Genomic DNA, 18428 nt, shown 5'->3' with positions numbered 1-18428 from the left:
CCAGCCCAGCCCTCTCTACTCCCTTACTCCCAGCCAGGTGCTCAAATAAAGATAGAACTACTTCTGAAATCCTCAGAAGTTTTCTTATCTGCCCCCTTACAACTTAGAGGTGGGGAATGGAGGAAAATTGTCTACAAGTTTGGGAGCAGTTTGGCAGTAATGTTTCTAGAGTTGGTATTTTGAATGTAGAGTAGGCATATGTATGCAGAATTGAGTGGCCTTTTCTAACCACTAACTTCTGGGATGTGTTTATCTCTACATGAGTACCCATTCATTTTAACCGCATTCCTCTTTATTTGGTCACTTAGAGCACAAATAATAGTGTTTGGGTTGGACTTGTAACCTCTACAACCTGGCACCATTGTTTCTGCAGGAGAGGTGATCAAGGGGACTTTACATTTCTTTGAATGCCTGCACTACCACCTGCAACCCTCCCTGTAACACAGCAGAAGAACCTAGAAAGGTTTCTAGGGTGTGAATAAGAATGGTTTGATGCTCCTGCTGAACCTATTGATGGGCTAAACCCTTTCATGTTTGTCTTTCTGCAGCTGTTAAGTACTTAGTCTTTTTGTGGCCGGAGTTTGCCACTCTTCTATCTAGTAAGTGCCCACCTGGAGTACACAGATAAATCTTACCTTGATTCCCTCCCTGCTACAAAGGGCATCTCAGTGTGGACTCGGCGGAAGTGCTGATCTGAGTGTGCAAGCCCTCCCTCTCTACTTCAGCGGTCAGTTCTAATTCTCCACTTGCCTTTACTCATTCTAGAATCTTCTTCTCTCTTCATTGGTCTTTTACCTTCACACATGCACAGTAACTACTCATTTTAGGAAAAATATACCTGCCTTTGGCCTTGCTGCTTCCTCTGTCTGTACCCTACTGTTTCCTTCCCATTCTGTTTAACCTTCCCATGGAACTCTTGGCCATCAGTCTCTGTGTTTACACTCCAATCTCGTCCTTTCATCCCCATCATTGGTTTCTTTCCTTACCACGCAACCAAAGTTATTTTAAAAGCCTTCCATCAATGTCCTAATAGTCAAAACTAATTATTTCTTGGCTTCTCTGAAATACTTAGTAATCCATCATTCTTGAAATAATCCCATCCTTTGCTAGGCTATCTCCCTAATCTGATTTCTAATTGTTGGCCAGTTCTCTGTGTTAATCTGAAACTGCTTATTCTGGCATTCAGGGCCCTCTACAACCTGTCTTTCCCATCCTCATCTCCCATTATTTACCTCCCCTCTGCTTGGAGCCACCCCAACAAAGCTGGCTCATTTTTGCATCTGCACCTTAGCTTAAGTGACACACCACAAATTTCTTACCTATAATCATTTCCTGTTCTCTCTCAGAAATGTGAAGTGACTAGCTCATTAGTTTATGGCATGAACCCACCATATAGTAATGAAATGTGCAGCAGTTTTTGTTTGTTTGTTTGTTTGTTTGTTTTAAGACAAGGTCTCTCTCTGTCTCCCAGGCTGGAGTGCAGTGGCACGACCTTAACTCACTACAGCCGTGACCTCCTTGGGCTCAAGCAGCCCTCCCACCCAAGCCTCCTGAGTAGCTAGGATTATAGGCGTGCACCACCATGCCCAACTAATTTTTTTTTTTTTTTTTGGTAGAGATGCAGTCTCAATATGTTGTCCAGGCTGATCTCACATCCTTGGCCTCAAAGGCTCCTGCCTGGGTCTCTCAAAGTGGTGGCAATATAAGCATGAACCATCACAGCTGGCCAACAGCTATTTTTGAATAAAGTAAAGGAAGAGAGGGAAGGACAGAAGAAGGAAGAAGAAAAAAAAGAAAAGAAGCGAAGGAGGGTTGTGACTACTCATAACTAATGAGTGGCTGAACTGGGGGCCAAATCCATGTATGCCTGATTTCAAATCCTATGCCCTTAACTAGTATTTGGGTTTGCTAAGTATATGTATTTGACTGATTAGCCACCTTTCAGATTCACTTTTTTATGACATATACCTCATTATTATGTCCCATTTTTCACTGTTAAACATAGTTTTTAAGTGAAGCCCTCCTCTTCCAAGAGGTGCAACAGAGTCCCATGGCTCATCAAATGAATTATGAACATTAATACTGTTAAAGGACTAACAGGCTATAAACCAAACTATTGGTTACAGTCAGGTTCAAGTTCTTAAGGAAGTGCAAAATGTAAGGAAATAAACAATCCTAAATCCTGTATAAATGGTACCTCCTGTGAATTAATGCAATCTATTTGATTGTTCAGAATTTGGAATTCCCCATTCTTTTGTACTCTCATTCATCAGCCACATCTCTGGAAAAATGATAAAGTCATCTGGAGAAATATCTACACTTAGCTCTACCATTTCAGAGAAGTACATCTTTGAATTTCTGTTTCTTATTCATTTAACATTTTAGAGGATTAAGAACTTAATATTGCTACCACTTTAGGTTTATCCTTCTTCAAAGGAGTTTAAATGCACCTTTGTATTATTTCATCATAGGCTATTTTATATTGAAATAATTCCAGATAGCTAAACTTTTGACAAAAATGGGCATAGAAATACTACATTTATCTCCATGTTCTTTTTGAGACAGGCCCTCGCTCTGTCACCCAAGTTGGAGTGCAGTAATGCAATCTCGACTCACTGCAGCCTCCACCTCCCCAGGCTCAAGCAATCCTTCCACCTCAACCTCCTAAGTACCTGGGACCACAGCTACATGCCACCATCTAGCCTGGCTAATTTTTGTAATTTCTGTAGAGACAGAGTTTCGCCATATTGACCTAGCTGGTCTCAAACTCCTGGTTTTCAGGAATCCACCCAACTCAGCCTCCCAAAGTGTTGGCATTACAGGCCTGAACCATTGTGTCCAGTCTTGAATTTTTTTTATCACATTTTTATTTCTAATTGTTATCTTCCATTTCTTGACTCGTGTGATTTACTTTCTTTTTCTTTGTCTTTCTTCTAATTTTTTCTATTCTCTTTTTACTTCGCGTTTCTCTTCTCATACCCTTCCTTAGTCTTCATAACAGTTCCACACAGAGTCAGTCAGTCCCTTTTTATGCATCCCCTGCTACCCTATACAAAGGACTCACTTTTATGGGCTTGTCCCAATATTTCCACATTCTTTAATCTCTGGGACTCCTTTCATATTCATGACCTCTTATGATAAAACATCTGGCTGCATGACATCAGTGGAAGAGCCCTAGGGGCAGTGTCAAGATGGTAGGTGCCACTGCCAGTAGTACTACTACCCCACCCAAGTGACACTGGGCAAGTCACTCTACAAGCATGGGTCCCATTCACCTCTACTATAAAAATGCAAGAGTCAGATATCATGATCTTAAAGGCACTGCCTAACTCCAATACTCTAGTACTATTTGTAGCTATTCTTGTATCTTTGCTTTCCATAAATATCTGTGGTGTATTTTGTCTCTTAATCTAAGAAAATACATCGGTCCTTTGTAATGAATTATATTTAGAAAACCACATGGCATCCATACTTCTACCCAGGTGATTTCCTATTTTTTAAGTCTATTTTATATAACTCTGCATCCTTTAGAATCTATTTTCCCCCCTCATGCTGTTTCCATCATGTGGCAACACTCACATGATTGTTTATATGTGTGCATATGTGGATCTAGGTGTCTGTACAGAAGCATTGAATTCAACTGTAACCTCAATGACTTCCAAATGTAGTTTTTATGCACCCCCCCCAACCCTGCACCACCACCCATGTTTGCGTCTTTCTAAATATGACCCCTGACTTGGGAAGAAGGCATTTTCTCTTTTTCTTTTCCTAAAACCAGTCAACATTTTAACACTGTAGACTCTTAAATGTATGTTAAATCCAGAACTACAGCCAAAGAAAAAGAAGCAGCCCAATAGAGTGCTCAGGAAAATTACACTTCATACAAATCTGCTATGGAAGAGGATGGAGGTGAGAAGGGGAGGGAGAAAGAAGGATGTGATATTCCATCCCCATTAAGAAAAATTTTCAAGTGAGTAAAGCTTACCCTTTAAAAATATTACTCAAAGTGTGTTTCTAGGACACCCCTACATCGGAATCACTTGCAATACTTGTTAAAATGTCCATTTTGCAGGCCCCCAGTCTGAACCTACTGTATCAGAATTTGAGGAGATGGGACCTGTGTACCTAGATTTTCAAAAGACTCTCAACTCTATCCACTCTCACCACTTCTATTTAACATTATACTGGAGGTCATGGCCAGGGAAGTAAGGCAAGTAAAAAAAAATTAGAGATATAATGATTGGAAGGCAAGAATAAAATTGTTATTAGTCATTTATGTTATGATTTTATACCTATAGAATTCATAAGAATCCACAGACTGTTAGAAAGAAGCAATTTTCACAATGTCATTGATATAATGTCAGCTTACAACATCATATTTTTGCTGCTCTGCCTACAGAGTAGCCATTCTTTTATTCCTTTGGGTTCTTAATAAACTTGCTTTTACTTTACGGATTTGCCTCAAATTCTTTCTTGGGTGAAATCCAAGAACCCTCTCTTGGAGTCTGGATCGGGACCCCTTTCTGGTAACATCTTCCTTATGAACCATGAAGGGATGATATTGAGAAGACTGCAGACCCAAAGGAAATAGACTGCAACACTGATTGGCTGATTTTGGAATCGAGGAAACTTTTCTTTTTATTGACAGCTTTTAACGATTGAGTAAAGTATACTCCTGTGAATGAAATTTGGAGCACATTTCTTTCTCTCTTCCTGATTTCTCCAAAATTTAGAAACTATTTGTGAATATTATTTACTTATGGTAATATAGTTTTTTGCATAAGTGCAATAAGAATCTGCTTTCTTTTGCAACAGGACACAACTGGAGAAACTGGTTATTTTCCCAAGGCTTTGATGGGAATGGCATGGTTCCCTTTAAGGAAGCAAATTCGACTTATAGAGCCAATGAAAGCCCCTTGGGAAAACTGGCCTCATACCTTGTCTACATAGTACCTGTACAGGGCTCCTGACTTGTGGTAAGTAAAGAATAACACTTTCTGACAGGCCAGCAGCCCCAGGTTATCTAGGGACCTCACGAAAAGAGGAATCATATAGATATTTAATGGTACAAAGCCATGGCTGGACTCAACTTTAGAAAACTCTTATCTGAATTTCTTTATGGAATAAAGTTCCATCAAAGCCAATTTAAAAGCCTATGTGAAAAGTAATTATTCTTGCTGCACTTCATACAAATAATCAGGGCAAGTATAAGACTAAGATTTACTTTGGCAAACAAATTGGTTCTATTATGATTTGTCTTTAGCAAAAGTGGGAGACTGGAGAGAGAAAAATTATGTTTCAAGAGCTATGGTTCACCTATTATTAGATTCTAGTCTCATCAGTTGTTTTTACATTTTTTTCCCCCTGCAATTTAGACTAACCCTGCTTGTTCTTGTGAACTAACCAGTGATCTCTGGGTGCTGCTCAGAAGAAACAAAAGGGATAGGTAATGTAACAATCTATATCAATACTCTAATTCTGGGCACATATGGGAATCAGCTAGTGACTCCATATCAGCTTGGTTCCAACAATTGCCCAGTTCATGGAAAGCCTTCTTATTTAGTTTATTTGGAATAATTTTCCTTTACTGTTGTGGAATATATTTGCTGTTGTACTCTTTGTGTAGGAATGCAGGATAAGCTTACTGAATATTGTATTAAACTGAACACTTATTATTCTTCCAAATATCATCTTTTGTCAGATCTGAGAGTTATGAATGGCCCTTGCCATGTGTATGCTTTCTAACTGTGCTCCTCTCTACCCTGAGTACTAGAGACCCTAATAATTAAGAATATCACCACCCCTATTCAACCTGAAGAAGTTATGGAAGCTGGATCTTTGTCCTTCTACAAACCTTAGGATTAAGGGTTCCCTTGTAAAAAGGGAGGGGGGAATGTCAGAGGCATTTGAACCAGAGCGAATCCTTCTTGAATAACGGCTGGGTAAAATAAGGCTGAGACCTAGCAGGCTGCATTCCCAGAAAGTTAGGCATTCTAAGTCACAGGAAGAGATATTAAGCTGGCACAAGATACAGGTCACAAAGACCTTTCTGATAAAACAGGTTGTGGTAAAGAAGTCAGCCAGAACCCACCGAAACCAGGATGGCAACCAGATTGACCTCTGGTCATCCTCACTGCTCATTATACACTAATTATAATGAATTGGCATGCTAAAAGACACTCCCATCAGAGCCATGACAGTTTACACATGCCATACCAACATCCAGAATCACCCTATATGGTCTAAAAAGGAGAGGAGGAGCCCTAAGCTCTGGGAACTTCCCGCCCCTTTCTCCAAAAACACGTGAATAATCCACCCTTTGTTTAGCATATAATCAGGAAGTAACAGTAAGTATAAGCAGCTGAGTGGCCCATGCCTCTGCCGATAGAGTACCCATTACTTTATTCCTTTGCTTTCTTAACTTGCTTTCACTTTATAAAAACAGACAAACCCCCCCAAAATCATTTTTTCTATATATTAACAAAATTAGAAAATGAAAAAATTGAAGTACCATTTACAATAGCATCAAAACCATCAAATATCTATCAATAAATTTTTTAAAAGATGAGCAAGTCCTCTGCATGAAAAACTATAAAACATTACTGAAAAAATTAAGAAGACCTGAGTAAGTGAAAAGTGAGATAATATGCAATAATCGTGCTCATGGATTGAAAGACACAATATGATCAAGGCATCAATCTTGTCAAATTGACCTATGGGTTCAGTGTAATTCCAATCGAAATCTCAGTGGGGTTTCTTGTTTTTCTTCTTTTGGAATTTAACAAGCGGATTCTAACATGTATATGAAAATGCAGAGGGAGAAGACCAGCACAATCTTGACAAATAAGAATAAAGTTGGAGGATTATAGTAGGAGATATCAAGACTTATTATAAAGACATAGAACATAAAAAGAAAGTAAGATAAATAGATCAACAGAAGAGCATACAGAATCTACAAACAGACCTAGATATGAACAGTCGCTTGACTATGACAAGGATTCCACTACAAGATCATGGGGAAAGGATGGACTTTTCAAGAAGTAGTTTGTGGTTACACAAGTATATATATGGTGGAAGAAAATAAACCTTGATCCCTGCCTCACACAAAACTAAATTCCACATGGATCATGGACTGAAATATAAAAGGTTAATAACAACATTTCTAAAAGAAAAATTTTTCATAAAAGAATATTTTCACAACCTTCGAAAAATTTTTAAGCAGGGCATAAAAATCACTAATCACAAAAGACTAGATAGACATGCCAATGCCATTAAAATTAAGAACTTCTGTTCATCATAAGACACTATTAAAAATGTAACATATTAAAGTATGTGAGATAAACAGTGCTGGTTTGGGCATTATTGCACTAAATGTTTATTTAGATAAGAGAAAATATTTCAAATCAATAAGGTAAGTTTCTATCTTAGAAACTTAAAAGAAGAAAGAAAAATAAATCTAACGCAAACAGGAGGAAGGAGTTAATAAAGATAAAAGCAGGTCAAGGAAATTAAAAATTTTAGGAGTTGAAAAATAAATGACACAAAAATATCATTTTTCCAAAAAAACAATGATTACTTAAGCCCTAGCAAGACTTGTAAAGATAAAAGGAAGATATGAATCATCAATATCAGGAATTAAATAGGAGTTATCACTATGGATTCTAAAACTATTAAAAGGATATAAAAAATATTACAAGCATCTTTCTGTTTATATATTCAACAACTTGGTAAAAATAAACTACATGCCCACTTAGAAAAAAAGAAACAAAAATGAGAAAGACACCTTTAGGAGACTGGAAAAGCAAGCCACAGACTGGGAGAAGATATTTTCAATACATATGTAACAAAGGAATTATAACCAGAATATGTAAAAGATCTCCTTAAACAGCAACAAAAAGATAGCTCAATCCAATTTTTTTTAAATAGACCAAAAACTTGAACAGACAGTTCATACAAAAAATGATTTTCAAATGTTCAAATAAGCGTATGAGAAGATACTCCGCAACATTACTTAAAGCTAGATTCAAATTATAGCCTCAATGAAGCTATAATCTGGCTAAAATTTTAAAATCGCTTAATGCCATTATTGGCGAGAATAAGGGGGAAATGGAGCATCCATGCAATGCTGATGGGAACATAACTTGTAAAGATCACCTTGGAAGACTTTGTTTACATAAACATGGGTAAACATACTAGACCCAGGACATGAACCAGCAGGTCCACAGCAGATTTATTCATAATGACCCCAACCTGGGAACAATCCATCAACAAGAAAATGTGTAAACATAATTGTAATGTCTTCATACAGTGTCAGACATAAAAAACAAAAAAACAAACAAACAAAAAAACAACTACTGCTACAGGCAGCAACATGTACGAATCTCTTAGATATGATGTCAAACAAAAGATGCCAGACCCGAAAGACTACATATCACATGATTCCATTTACATGAAGTTCAAGAATAAGCAAATCTCAAATATCATAATAAAAAGTTGATGAGAGACATGTCTTGGAAGGGGCACAAAGAAATCTTTTGAAATGTAGGAAATTGTATGTGGATTTGGGTCATGGTTGTAATTTTTAGAAAAGGTGATAACTTTTGTAAAAGTTCAAATCACACATTTTATATTTGTGCATGTTGCTCTACACATGTTATATATCATTGAAAAATAAGGCCCGGTGAAGTGACCCATGCCTGTAATCCCTTTGGATTTACTTTGGAAGGCTATGGCAGGATGATTGCTTGAGCCCAGGAGTTTGAGACCAGCTTGGGCAACATTGCAACACTCCATCTCTACAAAATTTAAACATTAGCTGGGCATGGTGGTACGTGCCTGTCGTCAAGTTACTGGTGAGGCTGAGACAGGAGGATCACTTGTGCCAAGAGTTTAAGTATGCAGTGAACCATTTTTATGCCACTGCACTCTAGCATGGACAACAGAGTGAGACCCTGTCTCAAAAATAAATAAATAATTTATTTATTTATAAAAATCTTCCAACTTATAAAGATGCAGAAATCAGTTTGAGAATTACTGGTAAGAATTAAGGTAAGTACCAATACTTAGAAAAACACACTATTAATAAATATGAAATTTAATTAATCAATTAATATAATGTAATGATGACTTGGGCTATCTTTACACATATCAGTATTTCACTATTTCAAAATTCTGTCTTTTTTTTAGGTGTGTCTCACCCTTATTTTTAGGCTATCATTATATCTATTTGTGATAACGATGATCTTTTAAAGATTCAGCTCCCAGCATTTTGCGCTGCATTAAAAATAACAGAACAGCAGATAACTGAATTGGAAGTATATGTAAGGCATAAGAAAAGAATGTTGACAGTGGGCTTCTTGCTGTGGACAGTTAAGCTTTACTATGTCTTGTTAAAACAGCATTCCCCAAAATGCAGAGGACGTGTCACAAGAATGCAGCAGTCAACTTGAAGGGGCTTATATGGGTCCAATCTGGAACAATTTGAACACAAAAATAATGACGTCCACTAGTGAATAATAAACCATTATATATGGGTACTCATTAGTTTTGATAATAAATGGATAGATTAAAAGTGGTTTCAAAAATCATAAATAATATAAATAAGTTGAGGATGGGGAAGGCTCTTGGTTTTGTTTGTTTGTTTTTGTGTTTGTTTTTGAGACAGAGTTTCACTCTTGTTGCCCAGGCTGGAGTGCATTGGCGTGATCTCGACTCACTGCAACTTCCGCTTCCCAGGTTCAAGGGGATTCTCCTGCCTCAGCCCACTTGAGTAGCTGGTACTACAAGCGCACACCATGACATCTGGCTAATCTTTGTATTTTTGGTAGAGACGGGGTTTCACCATGTTGGCCAGGCTGGTCTCCAACTCCTGACCTCAAGTGACCAGCCTGCCTCGGCCTCCCAAAGTGCCGGGATTACAGGAGTGAGCCACCACGCCCAGCCTGGCTCTTGCTTATACTAGAATACATACAGATGTATATATACATATGTACACACACAGTGTATAAATGTGTGTGTATGTGTGTATATATTATATGTGTGTGTATGTACACACACATACACGCACACACATGCTTTTACACTCCTCTCTAGACAAATAGATCAATAGAGACAAGCGAGAGCAAATGGAGTAAGACTTTATTAATAGGTGAATCTGCACTTGATCTTAGCCAAAAGACCAAGAAGCAATTTGTAATAGGTGAACCTGAGAAAAGAGTACATATCTATTCTTTGTACTATATCATTTTTGCAAATTTCTGATTTAAAAATTTTTTTTTAAGTTTAAAAGTGATTGTAAAAAAAAATGTTTATTTTTTTCTATTTAGGAGAGTTTCCAAAGGTTAGAGATGATGCCCCATCCTTACTTTGAAGTTTCTCTGAAATATTATCATTGTCAGATAGTCCCACAGGCTGTGGACAAATACAGTATTGATATTAAGGGTAGTATATCTTAGACTTACTGGCAGTCTTTGAATTTTTGTATTGATTCTGGTATATTCTAGTCAGGCAGATTTAGAATCTGGGCTGTATAGATGAAGTATATTTCACCGTTTTGCACATCTGAGTTAGAAATATAAGAACTTTTACACCTCACAATTAAACCCAGTACAATATCACCAATTATAGTGGCAATATTGAAAATCATTCATGAAAAGCTACAAAATGTAAATGATGGGGATGAATATCATTAACTATAATAACCCAACTTTCAGTAATAACTTGCTAATCTTAAATAGGTTTCACAAAAATACACCAAAAAGTTTTTTGTACTTTTTATTACAACTAAATTTAGTACATAGATCCTGGAACATTTTTCTTTTCTATGCATATGCATACTTTGCTAGAAAACAAAACATCTGAGGAAATGTTTTTGGTACATCTCAGTTCTCTCTGCTTAAACTTGTCATTAAAGGAGCTGTCCACCACACAAAGTTCTGATATTTGTTCCCTTTTTTATGTGGCTGATTCTGTGGGCTACACGGGGAGAGGAAGTGGCTGCCTTGTTTCTACTATTGCAGCTCAGGATTCCAGCTCTACTGTGTTCCCCTGGGCCCCAACTTAGGTCTTTAATGTTGCACAGCTTCAGGGATACATCATTCACTTTATAGAAAGAGTCAAGTCCACAACTTGTGCAGCCATACCTTGAAGGACGTAGCTCCCAAAGAGATGGAAGCCAGCCCTGTTTCCTATAACAATATGGGTCTAATATTGACTTTGCTCTAACTCTTCTCTAAAGTATGAATACCTAGCTTTTCTTGTTGCCTGTATATAGATGAATGCAAGACAATTCAATAGCTACCCTAACACTGGTATGGTGACTTCTTTCCCAGAGAGCCTGCATAATTATGCAATATTGTGCCTAATTTGAAACCACTTGATGATGTGAGACATATTAACAAAAACTGTTTACATGCATGAGCTATGTTCCCTCTTTTGAAATTGTCCTGCCCCTGTAAAAACATGTGTATTGCGGTTGCCAGCTTCCAAAATGGCCCTTGATGAACCCCTACTCTTGGCACTCATGCCCTTGTGTAGTCTCTTCCTACACTGAATTAGGCTTGGTCTCTGTGACCACAAGAATATACTGTAAGTGATGGTATATCACTTCTGAGGTTAGGTCATAAACATAAAATGTCTTGTGGCTTCTGCCTTGCTTCTTCTTTGGGATCTTGCTTTGGGGAAGGTCAGTTGCAACATGATGAGATACACCAGCAGCCTATGGAGAGGCTCATGTAACAAGGCATCAAACCCTCCTGCTAGATGTCATGGGGATAAGCCACATGACTTATTTAACTTGAAAGCCTCAGTTAAATTTTCAGCTAACTACAGCCCCAGCCAACCTCCTGACTGTCACCTCAGACCCTAAACCCGAACAGCCCAGCTAAGACCTTCCTTCATTCTTGACCCACAGAAACTGTCAGATAGTGTGTTTGTTGTTTTAAGTCACTAAGTTTTGGGGTAATTTGATACAAAGCAATATAAACGTAATAACTGTGGATTCACAATGGACTCAGAGCATCAATTGTTAATGCCAAATACTATCTATGTCTATCAGAAAACTGAAATCTTAACCAGTTTGATTGAACTATTAGCAAATTTTAAGACAGAAAACAAAAATTAAATGACAGTACAAATCTTTCCAATGGAAAACCTTTCTTTTCCTTCTCCCCATCTTAACATAGCTAAACTCCGCCCATCCTCTATGGCTGGAATGTTTTTATTACCGTCTCCAGTAATGAGAGTGTAGTACCTCTCTTCCTTTGTCTCTGCTCACCTTGTGGCAGTTTACAATTTTCACTTTGTATGAATATATTAACAAAATAATATGGATAATATTTTTCTTCCAGACAATAGGAAGTAATGGCTAACAGCACAATTTTTGAGGTTAGCCCTCCTGAGTTTGTATCCAAATTTTATACTTAATAGTTGCATGATTTCATGCAGGTCGCTTACCTCTTATACATCTATAAGATGGGACTAACATAGTACCTACAACTTGGGGCCATTACAAGGATTCAGACATATAATTTACATAATCTTTGGCAAAGGAAATTCCTGATAAACATTTATTGTGTTAAGACTATTATTACTAGCCAGCTCCAAGCAAGGCTGTGGCTGAGAAATTAAACCTTGGCATAATTCCCAAGCTTATTAGACCTTGTAAAAAAGTTAGTGAGCTCTCCAAGCTTTGGTTTCCTTATATGTAAACTCAAAATAAAATAAACTCTCTCACTGGGCCTTGGGAGGATAAAACATTATATAATAAATGCAAAACACCTAACATAGAGCCTGACAAATGGTAGGCGGGAAACAAATGTTCGTTGCTTCCTTTCCTCCCAGTTTCTTAAAGTAGACACTGTGCAGAGGGGCTGGGGGCTGGCTGCTAAATCATGCTAGATGCAGAAAAAGAAAATGTGCTTCAGGCTTTGTATGTTGAACTGAGTTGGGCAGAGACTCAAGCAGATTTCTATTATTTAAATGTTGAGCATTCCTTGTTTAGATATATAAGTCACTTTTCCAACCTTATTTGATAGTACAGGTTACATTAAGACTCATATATTTTGATTTTATATCTTCCATGTGACTGATTTTCAATATAGTTGCTGTAATTAATGACGTCATTTGAAATCTAAAGGTTCTAGTATTTTTAATTCATATTCAGTGTACACACCAGTGATACATAATAGGATATATCTTTGCGTGGCAAACTTCTGGGCTTGGTTACTTGCAAAATAACTTCAGAGGCAAAGGCTGCAGGGGCTTTAATCCCATTTGAGCCCCATATACAAGAAGACAACAGGATGCAGAGATATGGGCACGGATGAGACATTGAGAAACTGGGTTCTGGCTCCTGCTCTGCTACCATCTACCTCCATCTGGTTTAGCTAAGCTATTTCTCTCCAGAAAGGCAGGATGTTGTAGGGGAAAGCTGTGAAGCCAGAAAGACTCATGTTTGAATCCTGGCTTGACCTCTTCATAGTTGTGTGGTATTCGGTCAGTTTTTGATCATTCTGAGGCTTAATTTCTTATAAATTGGGGGCAATAATATCTAACTCATAGGTTTATAGTTTCAAATGAAACAAATATGCATAGATTCTGTTATATGTTAGGTATTTAATAAACAGTGTTTGCTTTTCCTGTCTTCCCTAAGCCTCAGTTTTACCACCTGTAAAATGAGCTAATTAAATTAAGTCCCTTCCAGCTCTGATGTTCTATTACTGTAGTAACTATACCGCTAAATGAAACATTACAAATATTTGGCATTTGCTCATGATGCATAATAAAATGCATCTATCTATGATGAGGAGAAGACATATTGTGCTTGTGGAGGGGAAAAAACATAAAAATTTCTAAATGTATGAGTCTAAGAGGGAAGAACAACCCAATATAGGTTACACAGATATTTTATTTGCATTCTGTTGTGTCTACAGATGGGCTGATGACAGTGATTAGATCACAGGGTATTAGTCAGAGACTCTGACTGGTAAATAATGGCAGAACAGATCCAGGGACATCAACCCAGCTGGCAAAGTCACCCTTTGGGGAAAAACAAAGCATGGTTGCCCTTTCCATCATAGCCCAAACTATGTCTGATTATTTCATAATTCAGTTAGAATGAACTACTTCAAGGTAAAGGGAATTATTTTATTGTTTAAATTAAGACACAGAAAAATTAAAAGCAATAAATCTGAGGAGCTTTACTTAGGTTAAAAAAAAAAATCTGTGTGTGCCATGGAATACTATGCAACCATAAAAAGGAATGAGATCATGTCCTTTGTCGGGACATGGATGAAGCTGGAAGCCATCGTCCTCAGCAAACTAACACAGGAACAGAAACCCAAACACCACATGTTCTCACTCACAAGTGGGAGTTGAACAATGAGAACACATGGACACAGGGAGGGGAACAACACATACCAGGGCCTATTTTGGGGTGAGGGGTGAGGGGAGGGAACTTAGAGAATGGGTCAATAGGTGCAGCAAACCACCATGACACACATTTACCTATGTAACAAACCTGCACGTTCTACACATGTATCCCATTTTTCAGAAGAAATAAAAATAGATAATAATAATAATAATAAATAAATAATAAAAATAACACCAAAAAAATCTGTGCGCTTCCGTGTGTATAAAAAGAATATAAGAATATTCACCAGGTTGTAAAGAATACCTATTTTTAGATGATGGGGCTAGTTGAGTTTTGTTTTGTTGTTTGCCTATTTTTTTTTAAATTTTCTATAATAACTATATGTCGCTTTGGTAGTGAAAGGGAAAAACAAGTTACGTGTATCGTAAGAAACTCCCATGGAGACTTGGGCCGGTTGCCCTCCTCCCCCACCTCCCAGGAATTGCAAGCAAATCACATATTCTGCAACTCAGTTTAAGGGCCGGAGGCCCCACCATTCCATTTTGATAGTTCCCCCCCCCCCAAAAAAAGGTAAAACTTTCCTTTAAGAAGTTGAACCTGAGTATAATGACATAAAATGGCTCCATTGCCACATTTGTATCGCACAACATTGAGACATTCTACCTTTGAGTGTGTGGTGACACATGAACATCTGTTCATCCCCACCTGCCCGTACATGAATGTCTTTGCTAGTATTTCCATGGTCTCCAGTATAACATAGGACCACCAGTTGCAGTGGGAAGAATCCAAAAGCTGAAGATTATAATTCTGGCTCCATTACTAAGAGCTGTGACCTTGGGAAGTCACCTGATTATTAGAAACATAGATTACTTCATCTCTAAAATGGGGTCAACATCATATGCCCAATAATTTTCCTTTTTATAGATAAAATGAGATAATAAATACAAAGCCCTTGGCACATAGTCTGAGTCTGCTTACTCTCCTTTCCTTTTGCAATTTCAGTGTACATATCCAGACTATTAAGCTAGCATCAGATATGAGGCTAATGTAAAAATAGCTCTTGCAGTATGATGTTTGGAATGTGGTCTTGCTTTTCAGAGACAAGAATTCAATTGGGCTAAGCCAAGTAGTTTCTTCTCTGCCTGTCACCTATCAAATTTAGTCAAACAGTGCATAATCAACTAAATGAAACAATATATGCCTGCATGCGTTTTAAAAAGGTAATATGGCTGGGCATGGTGGCTCACACCTGTAATCCCAGCACTTTGGCAGACCAAGGAGGGTGGATCACGAGGTCAGGAGTTCAAGACCAGCCTGGCCAACATGGTGAAACTCCATCTCTACTAAAAATACAAAAATTAGCCAGGCATGGTGGTTGGCACCTGTAATCCCAGCTACTTGGGAGGCTGAGGCAGGAGAATTGCTTGAACCCGGGAGGCAGAGTTTGCAGTGAGCCAATATCATGCCACTGCACTCCAGCCTGGGCAACACAGCAAAACTCCATCTCAAAAATAAATAAATAAAAAGGTAATATTCTGCATAGTATTCCATGGTGTATATGTACCACAGCCATAAGAAAGAACAAGATCATGTCCCTTGCAGGGACATAGATGGAGCTAGAGACCATTATCCTTACCAAACTAATCCAGTGACAAATACCACATGTTCTCACTTATAAGTGGGAGCTAAATGATGAGAACACATGGACACATAAAGGGGAACAACACTCACTGGGGCCTATTGGAGGCTGGAGGGTGGGAGGAGGGAGAGGGTCAGAAAAAATAACAAGTGAGTAGTAGGCTTAATACCTTGGTAATGAAATAATCTGTACAACAAACCCTCATGACACAAGTTTACCTATGTAACAGACCTGCACATGTATCCCTGAACTTCAAATAAATGTTTTTAAAAAGGAAGGTCTATTTTTAACCAGCTCCAGCTAAATCCCCTTTTTCCTCTTCCTTTGCAGCATTTTGGAACAAGCTATAGTTCTATACAGTGATCGAGCTGCATTGAATTTTTTCTTAAAAAACACGTTTTTTTAAAAAAAATGACCTTATAAGTGTTAACTGAGAATTTTGCTTATTATAAAAATACAAACCAGAATTTGCAATAATCTTAGTGACTTCAAACATTTGACTCATGTCAATATTTCAAATAGAGTATTAATTGTAAGTACTGGTGCTAGAAAGAAAATTTTGTATTTATAGAAAAAACTTTTCATTTAGAAAATATGTTGTTTAAACAATCTCCCAATCTTCTAAATAATGTGAAAGGAAAATTAAAGGCCCAGTAGAACCACATATTCAGAGGCCAATGTAAAACATATTAGAGAAATTATTTTAGGCATTACCGAGGAATATAGAATATTTTGGATGGTTTTCCAAGATCTCCATACCAAGCTTTAGATCCGTGGAACTTATTCCATACTGGTAATCAAGGATTGGCTATTCCATAGGATCTCCAAACTCAATATGCTTTAAATAGAATTTCTTTTTCCTGCCTTCATCTTGGTCATCTTCCTGTACTGTCCCATCAGGAAGGGCTGTCTCATTCACCGAGCAGGCCCAAAGATAACATGTGGGAGCATTCAAAGAACCTCTCTTTCACTTTCTGTCTGCCTACCTTGTCACCACATAATCAGGAAAAGAATCTTCTTAATATTTCTAGAATCCTCTCCCCTTTTGAATTCTCCCAGTCAATTCCCTCTTTAGGCTTTCTTCTTGTTTGAATCACTGCAATAGCCTCCTGATGCCTCTCCTTGCCTCTGGTCTTCCTCCCCAGTCTGTCCTCTATATTAATGATCTCTATAAAAGCAGACCTGATAACATCTCCTCTGTATTCGCTGCTTTAATGGATTCAGTATCAGCTTTGGGATTCCTTGGTCTGGCATGGTACAGCCTCACGTGCCGTGACCCCTGCCTGCTGTTCTAGTCTTCTCTTTTGCCATTCTCCATCTCTACAATATAACCTATCAGCCTAGGCAGAGTCTAACATGTGCAGTTCTCCTGATGGATCACCATCACCCTCTTCCCAATGCCTGTTCATGCCTTATCACAGGTCACTTCACACCGTCCAGAGTGTTCTTTTTTATCCTCCCTCAAATGCAAGTGAATTGTCATCTCACCTTGAAGCCAACTTAGAAACAAAGCTGCATCTGTGATAAACTATAGAGTTTGCTCTGATGTCAGAGGAAATCAATACAGTTTAGCTAATGTTACCCGGAGGCAGAACGATACAGAGAATACTTTTGGAATTTGTTAGTAATTTTATTTTAAAATCAAAGTTGTGCTGCTTGTTCTTGTTCTTGAGTTTTAAGGCTGTTTCATGTCTCCAAAGGGCTTAGAAATTTGAATCGGAAATAAACGGCATCAGAGAAAAGAAGTGATGGGCTGGGTGGGGGTCTTTCCTGGGAAGCAGAAGTCCTGCCTGTTTCCTCTGAGGCTTGACAACATTAAACCATAATTAACATAAGGGCTGACATGTATTAAACATGTATCAGGTGCTTGACGTCTTGCTTGGTGCTTTATATTTGTCTGTTTCTAAATTTCAGTCATTCCTATATGACGTTTTGTGTATTTTGCTGTAGCTAAGTGCCATCTAGCCTATTATTTACTTAATATTATTCCTTAAATGGACTTAATCAGCCTACTTTTTCTTTTTCTTGTACTGCTTACTCTAAGCAGTGGTCTGTAAGTGTGCAGTGCTGGCTATATATTCTTATATTTTAATTAGTTTTTCTATTTAAGGTTTTCTAAAACCCCATAAAATAAATACATGATTATTATGAAAGAGTTTACGTATTATCTGAAAATTATATATCGTACCATAGTTTGTGAAACTGTGGTTCATTTAATCCTCAAAATAACCTGTTGGGTTAAGAATTCTTATGCCATTTGCATTCAAGAGGGAAAGGTGAGGCAGAGAGAGATTAAATAACTTGCCTAAAGTCACAAGCTAGGAAGTGAAAATCATCCTTCGAACTCAGAGCTGTGCAATTCTAAAATTTAAGTCCTAAACACTATGATATTCTTAAGCAGATATGGGAAACTATTTT

General features: G+C 37.8%; 1 protein-coding gene across 14 annotated transcripts in view; it reads right to left on the bottom strand.

Moving 5' to 3' along the window:
• The window catches only part of PHACTR1 (phosphatase and actin regulator 1), a 576315-nt gene that overhangs the window by 545935 nt on the left and 11952 nt on the right, over positions 1-18428 (bottom strand). The gene's annotated exons all lie outside the window — the stretch shown is intronic.

Source organism: Papio anubis, chromosome 6, assembly GCF_008728515.1.
Source record: "Papio anubis isolate 15944 chromosome 6, Panubis1.0, whole genome shotgun sequence".
Classification (NCBI taxonomy): Eukaryota; Metazoa; Chordata; class Mammalia; order Primates; family Cercopithecidae; genus Papio; species Papio anubis.
This window is presented reverse-complemented; position numbering and strand designations above follow the sequence as displayed.